The sequence below is a fragment of the Nilaparvata lugens genome, chromosome 3, assembly GCF_014356525.2.
Source record: "Nilaparvata lugens isolate BPH chromosome 3, ASM1435652v1, whole genome shotgun sequence".
In the NCBI taxonomy this organism is placed as follows: domain Eukaryota; kingdom Metazoa; phylum Arthropoda; class Insecta; order Hemiptera; family Delphacidae; genus Nilaparvata; species Nilaparvata lugens.
Genome location: NC_052506.1, coordinates 86523430 through 86531157, shown reverse-complemented (window position 1 = coordinate 86531157; position 7728 = coordinate 86523430). Strand labels below are relative to the sequence as shown.

Genomic DNA, 7728 nt, shown 5'->3' with positions numbered 1-7728 from the left:
TTCAAGACTGCAGAAAGCATTTTGTTTTCACAAAACTAAGATTCTCATGAATTATAAAAGTTCAATGTTTATTGTTTATAACATAAAATATCCATACTTGTTGTTTGTTGAGGTTAACTTTTTTGACAGAAGTCGGAGTTTTCCTTTCTTTGTCCAACAGAGCGCACTAGTGTTTTACTTGAACAGCTGGAAATCAGCATTTCATTCATGGGTCTGGTTTTATCCATCAGTGTTGCCAGATGAGGGGAAATTTCGTAGATCTGAAAAGGCGCGAAAGCAATACCTACTATAAAATTAGCAGCTTCTCTTTTTCAGTAGGCCTACTTCAATAGGCAATAACTACTATTACTTAAAAAGTAATAGAAGGTATTATTTTAGTAGGTATTATTTAGGTCTTATTTAGTAGGTATTGCTTCAGGCCCCACAACTAATCAATGACGTCATAACAATAATGTAGACTTCATGTGAAATACAAATCTCCTAAATTTGGTTGGTTTTCGGACTAATTTTAGATACAGCAAAGGGTGACCTAACAAGTGTCGGTGTCGTGCTATAATTAAAAGCAAATAATTTAAATATGAGCCGTTTCGTATTTCGCTACAATACAGAGTGAGTTATTCACTGAAACATAAAAACTTTCCTCCAGTCTCAGATCAGAAAAATCACTCATCTTCAAATGCGCATAACCCAAGAATAGGAGTTGATTTTTTTTTAGTGATTTTTCTGATCTGAGACTGGAGGAAAGTTTTTATGTTTCAGTGGTCAACACGTTAACTCGCTCTGTATTGTAGCGAAACGTCTTGTAGCACGACACTCTTGTTATCTATCTATAGTTCTAATATCAACCAAATCTGGGAGACTTGCAATTTTCATAAAATCATGGATTTTTGCAAAATTGGTCAAAAATTAAAATCGCTCTAACTCTTGAAGGGACGGATTCAAAGATTCAAAGAACCTCATACCTTTGGATTTTTGTACTTAGTTGGGCAGTAAATAATTATACTAAAATTGGAACGATACAGAGAAGATTATAATGGCCCCTGCGAAAGGGAACTCTTAGGAATGATAGTACAGTAGGCCTACTTGCGGAGAGGAACAATAATAATAATAATACAGTATGTCATCACATTGGCGAAATCCAATCCTATTCTTGAGTTATAAGCATTTTTTGAAGATTAGTGATTTTTCCGATCTGAGAGTGGAGGTAAAATTTTAGGTTTCAGTGAATATAACTCACTCTGTATTGTAGCGAAAAGTCTCATATGATAGCACGACACATGTTAGATGACCTTCTATCCATAGCCTGAATATCAACCAAATCTGGGAGACTTCCATTTTTGTTAAAATCCATGGATTTTCAAAAATGGAAATTCATGGAAAAAGGAAGTCTCTCAGATTTGGTTGATATTCAGGCTATGGATAGAGGTTCACCTAAAGGTGCGTACAGATATACGCGCCGCGAACATGAGCAATTCACTTTTAATCAGCTGACTATATCTGTATTTTTACATAAACGGTAAGATACAGATATAAAAAGCTTAGCATCAGCTGATTAAAAGGGGATTGCCCATGTTCGCGGCGCGTATATCTGTACGCACCTTTACATGTGTCGTGCTATCATATGAGAGGTTTCGCTACAATACAGGGTGAGTTATATTCACTGAAACATAAAATTTTCCACTCTCAGATCGGAAAAATCACTAATCTTCAAATGTTTATAACTCAACAATAGGAGTGATTTTAGCAAAAATGGAAGATTTGTATTTTTCATAAAATCCATGAATTAAACTTCATGGATTTTAGCAAAAAATGGAAGATTTGCATTTTTCATAAAATCCATGAATTAAACTTCATGGATTTTAGCAAAAAATGGAAGATTTGTATTTTTCATAAAATCCATGAATTAAACTTCATGGATTTTAGCAAAAAATGGAAGATTTGTATTTTTCATAAAATCCATGAATTAAACTTCATGGATTTTAGCAAAAAATGGAAGATTTGTATTTTTCATAAAATCCATGAATTAAACTTCATGGATTTTAGCAAAAAATGGAAGATTTGTATTTTTCATAAAATCCATGAATTAAACTTCATGGATTTTAGCAAAAAATGGAAGATTTGCATTTTTGATGAAGATTTCAATTTTTCATTGCATGATAGTGTATTTAACAAGCGTAGTGTTGAGGTAGAAAATAGTATGTTGTAGAAAACAGTACCTACGTAGTATCATAGAGAAACAATAGCATAAGTAGATATCCCATGGTATAGGGCGTTTATGTCGCAACTTTTACTATTATCTCAAGCTGATTACTGTCGATTATTGTCAATTTTTACTGTTCTGTTGGGGTGAGAGTGTATGAACGGCACAATTTGAGAGACTACCAGCGTCACACAGCTGCATGGGAAAGAACTACGTGAACTAGTCGGCTTGGGATAGCAGTAAAAGTTGCGACATAAATGCCCTATACCATCTACTTATGCTATTGTTCCTCTATGATATAATCTGGAAATTGAACATACATTTTACTAAAGTGATAATTGACCTGAAATGACCATAGTTTCAGGTAGAAAACTGCAGTAGTCGCTAAGCAGCTACTAAAAGTTGAAAGCTTTTCAGCTAAAGCTGAAAGCTAAGCAGCTACTACTGAAAGCTCATCACAAAGTGGACGTGGATTTCCCTGCATTTGACTAGCGTGAAAGCGGGGTGTTTCCAGTGTGCAGTGCAGACTCCAGCAGGTCCAGTCTCCAGTAGTTCCAGTAGGGCTGCTGATTATTACCACCTCCACCTACCACTCCCCATCCAGGGCAGGTGACCGCAGCGCGACTGAGAGGGACTCAGTCACCGTTGGCCTGTCCTCAGACAACAAGCCTCTCACTTTCTGTTTTCAATATTGCTTACCGCCGGTACACAATTCCTCAGTGAGTGCGTTTTCTTGGTGAAAATTAGTCGCCTATCGATTCAACGAGTGATGCTCCGCCTCTCGCCTAACCAGAGGCTGTACGCGGACATTCTGCATTGATAATTTGTGTATGATATTTTTTTGCTGGTGACAAACTTTATTGTGCTGTGTGCCTCTGGATTAAATTCTTCATGCTACTGCAGTAAATAAGGTGAGCGTAACTTCTTGAATCATTCTATTTATTCACTATTTAATTCATGAACAATTTATTAGTTATTGATAATCAATCAGTTATAGTTGTCATTGCTTATAGATAATGATTAATTGATTATTAATAGAGGATATTTCAACTATCTGCCAAATGTGTGCATATTAATAGGCTATAGTGAGGTCCACGTGAGAAAGATAGGAGAAAAACGTTGCTGATCAATCAATCAATCAAATTCTTTTATTGCTGTAACATTTTTTCAAAATGCATAACAAAGTCAAAACATATAAAACAGATAAGTTATAACAGTCATAAGATCACAGATTATGTATCACATATTATCTAACAGTTCATTTTTATTGTATGGACATTTTTCAACAAGAAAAGTTTTTATTCTACTCTTGAAACATTTAGTCTTTGAACATTTAAAATTATCAGGTAAATTATTAAACAGTATGATGCGATACTCAATGAAACCATTAAGTGTGTATGAATAATTACATTGATTCACTCTAAGTGCAGACGCATTCCTAGTAAAATGATTATGAACAGTATTATTCTAAGGAATAAATACCAAATTCCTCTTAATATACTTTAAACACTCAAAAGCATAAATAGCAGAGACAGTTAATATTTTCATTTGTTGGAATAGAGGTTTACAATGTGTCCGACCATGGACATGAGCAATCACTCTTATTGCATGCTTATCCTCTGTCTTGTCAATGCCTTCTATAGATGGTGGCTGATACAGGTTTATTGATGTAATATTAACTGTTCATTCTCGTTCAAAATAATCAATTATATTTTAAAGCAAGAAATCATATCTTTCAATAATTTCATAATGAATTTTCATAATATTAAGATGAAGTATTTTATTAATTAATTATTAATTCTACATAGTTAAAAGACGATTTGGCAACAGAGCAAAGCGAAAAAGAGATAGCGCTATCCACTTTGTTGAATGATATAGATAAGGATAGCAATACCTTTGCTGATCGAACACTGCCGTTATAACGTGGATCTCACTATAGTGCACTAGATAACTTTACAAAAACCAATTGTTATAATGCATATCTTTGAAACTCACTTGTCTCCACAGTCTCCATAATCCTCCACAGTCTTCATAATTTTAAGTGTAAATTTAAAGTCGGTTATATTTCTCTCTCTTTTTTCACAGAAGATACTTTGAAATACGCTGTGAAGGTTGATAGCAGAAGGAGCAAAATAATTTGTATGATTAGGTGAATTTTTCCAATTTTCCTGAATAATCGGTGCTGTTTCAAAATTAAAATTTTATGAAAAATAGAGGAAAGTTATTCAGTTAGTAATAGGATAGGCCTCAATTTTCACTTTTTTTGCATCAAAGAAATAGTATAATATAGTCATTTTTTGATGGGGGTGGAGAAACATTATGCTTCTCTTCATATCCTGTACTCCTCAAATATACGAGAAAAAACTATCACTGAGATAATAATGGGGTTTATATGAAAGAGATCTTCGCATGTTTGGTTTACATAGCTTATCATCAAATTACTCCAATCATCCCTCATATGGTGTTAGAACTATGAATAAACTCATTTTCTCGATTATAGGCTCTTCACAATCAATTTAGACGAGCTTCAGGCATCTCAATAGGCTCTGAATTCTTCTATCATCCCCTGCGACAAAAATTATGTTTCTAAATTCTCCTGCGGAATTTCGTATTGAATTCTCCTGTAGAATCGATTCATAAGACTGCTGGGTTGATTATTCAATGGATTGTTAGATTTCAATTGAACGAGCTTGTTTCGAAACACTCTCATCAAACCAAATAAGAATTAAACCAAGAATGAGTCAGAAGCTGGTTTGAAATTTTTAAAGATTCAACCAATTCCATGTTTACGAATTGTTTACACACCTTGCTTAGAATAATTTGAAGCTCTACATCTTATTTTCCCCTCTACTCTCCTCCCCGATTCTAATATGGTATTGAGTATTGCTAAGTACTTTGCTGGACATGAAGACTTCGATTAGTATATTTCACAATAATTACAATGACAAGTGAGTATTTAATTTTGTTTGTCACGGGTATTTCGTCAAATCTTATGTAATTCTCATTAGAAGCGGTCGACGAATTCAATAATTAAACGAGTATCCCGTATCAGCCGTTCAAGTAAGCGATCATTGGTCGGTCGGTAACTGCTTTTCACCAACACACACACACACACTCTACTTAATTAGAGAGCAGGCCTTTCATACGTTAGCCATAATTAGCCGAAATGAATAAACTACAGTTTCGGGTTGGTTCAGTACTACCAATAATCCATTTCTATACTTATAGTATGATATCAAAAAATATAGCCCAATTTTTTATCTGTTATTCTGTATCTATAGTTCCTGTATCCTGTATCCTTAGTTGAATTACCGTAATGAAATTTATGTTTTGATAGAGAGTTAGTGGGAAGGATGGATATTTTGAATATTCTTTCCGAAAAATGGATATTGATATGTCCAAAGCTCCGCAATTTATGTAGTTGAATAACAATAGATATTATCTTTAGTTATTACAAATATTGCTTTTTCCATATCATATACAGTCCAATAATTATTTTCTTAGTCTATATTATGTAAATTCATCTATAATTTTGCTGTATTGTAAGCTATTGTATATAAGTGTATAAGCCAGTATATATTGTAATCTACATAAATAAAGTACTCAATCAATCAATCTATTAGTGGAGCTGGTTTCAAGCAATCAGCCATCGGGAGAACCGAGAATACGTTGTCGGGTGTAAATATAATCTGAGTGATTACTTACGGCTTCTTCCTATTTGGTCCTTGTCATTGAGAAACATTGTATTCCACAAGTGAGACATCGATATTTTTGACAAAAATTCGTGGATTCTACTAATATGATAATATGCAATGAATTTCGGGGTACGGAAAAAGAATAGTTATCCTTTGAAAAATTATGTTGATTCGGGAAGTAACATAACCGGTATGTGGAACCTGGAACGTGGAAGATCTTAATATGGTTCAATATTATCATTTTTTGTTTTGGGTTTTTCGTATTTTTTTGCGAACGTCTATGATATGAATGGTCAAATAACATTTAGAAATATAGTGTAGTCTGAAAAAGCCTTCATAAATAATATTTGCTCATTACTTTAATTTTTTTAATAAGGGTGATTCCCACATAAGCTCTTTGGCTTGTGCGTGGGTAATGAGTGAGAGGAATGCATGAGAGATGACGACTACTTTTCAAGTAGTCGGGACCGACAATCCTTTCCTCTTATATTCTTTTTTCTGATAATAACACTTTCCAAAATAATGTTCTCCACGTAATCCAATCCTAAAGATGATTATCCCATACTATTAAACGAGCAATTTCTTTTTATATGTTTGTATTTCACCAAACGGCTCTAACGATTCTCACGAAATTCAGAATATAGTAGGTTTATAATATAAAAATTCGATTGCACTAGTTCTCATCCCTGGGAAAACTCGCTGAAGGACACTAAAAGGATAATTATTAATCATCCTTGGAAAAACAGCTGATAATAATTATTTCGTCGTATGTTGCTGATGGAAGTGAGTGAGCGAGCTCATGTGTGTGGGACTGGGTCAAAATTATGACTCAGCTGTTGAACTTTTGTAATCATTCAATCAGATACTTAGTGCCGGTTGCAAGAAAGCCGGGTTATTTTTAATCCTGATTAATTCCAGTAGATCCATCTTTTTGAAATGATCTCTGATTTGGTTCACGTGAAATTAATCAGGAATAAAATTTAAGCGCCTTTTGTGCAACCGGGAATTTGTGAGGGAAATTTTTGCATTCCTCTGGGAATTAATCTCAATTTACTGTGATTAGATTGAACATTTCTGTATGAACTATGAATGTTATTATAATTTGTTCTTTCGTAATAAATGTTATGCCTTTGTACCCCAGAGCGAAGCTCGATCCCCGATATTAATCATTTATTTAGAATAGGTTGTCATCTATTCTCACATTAGACTGGTATTCGCTTCAATAATCCTGCATCTACGTCTTAAAACAGTTTCTCTTTTCCTAACTATATTATGGTTACAAAGTCCAACTTTAAGCTTGATCTCATGTAGCCTACAGGAGGTCATGTTTCAAGAAACAAGCATTTATGAATGAAGGGATGAAATTAGGAAGATTCACCTCATGTTCATTATTACCAAAACTCCTCGTCTTATATTATTCAAATAAGTTACTCGTTGAACCTGTTACTTCGGATCGTCCTGAATACTTCACAAGTATTTCTCAGCTATTGCAAAACAGTTCCAGTATGTATTTATCATCATGTTCGTTGTAGAATGGTATTTTTCTCACACGCATCGCGAACGATGAAATGCCAGGATGCTAATTTGAACACCAAATTAAGCTGCCAGTGACTGTTGGATGTTTAGATGAGAGCAGCAAAATGGGCTGTAAATTACCGGTTCAAAAGCACATTTCTCCTGTTGACAAGGACGTCTACATTTTTGGTACGAATATTAATGTTTCATTAGTCGATGGTCAGTGAATGAGTCTTCTACAAAAGACCAGGTTATGGCGTTACTTGATTGGAGATTATTTTACTGATCCTTGATCATAACTCACATAAATTTCTGATA

The 7728-nt window shown here is 34.0% G+C and overlaps 1 non-coding gene across 1 annotated transcript; it reads left to right on the top strand.

Annotated features, from left to right (window-relative positions):
• The first annotated feature begins 978 nt into the window (after nucleotides 1-978).
• On the top strand, nucleotides 979-1085 carry LOC120350742. Its single transcript, XR_005571011.1, has one exon. It is a non-coding gene; the product is annotated as a U6 spliceosomal RNA (small nuclear RNA).
• Nucleotides 1086-7728: the final 6643 nt, after the last annotated feature.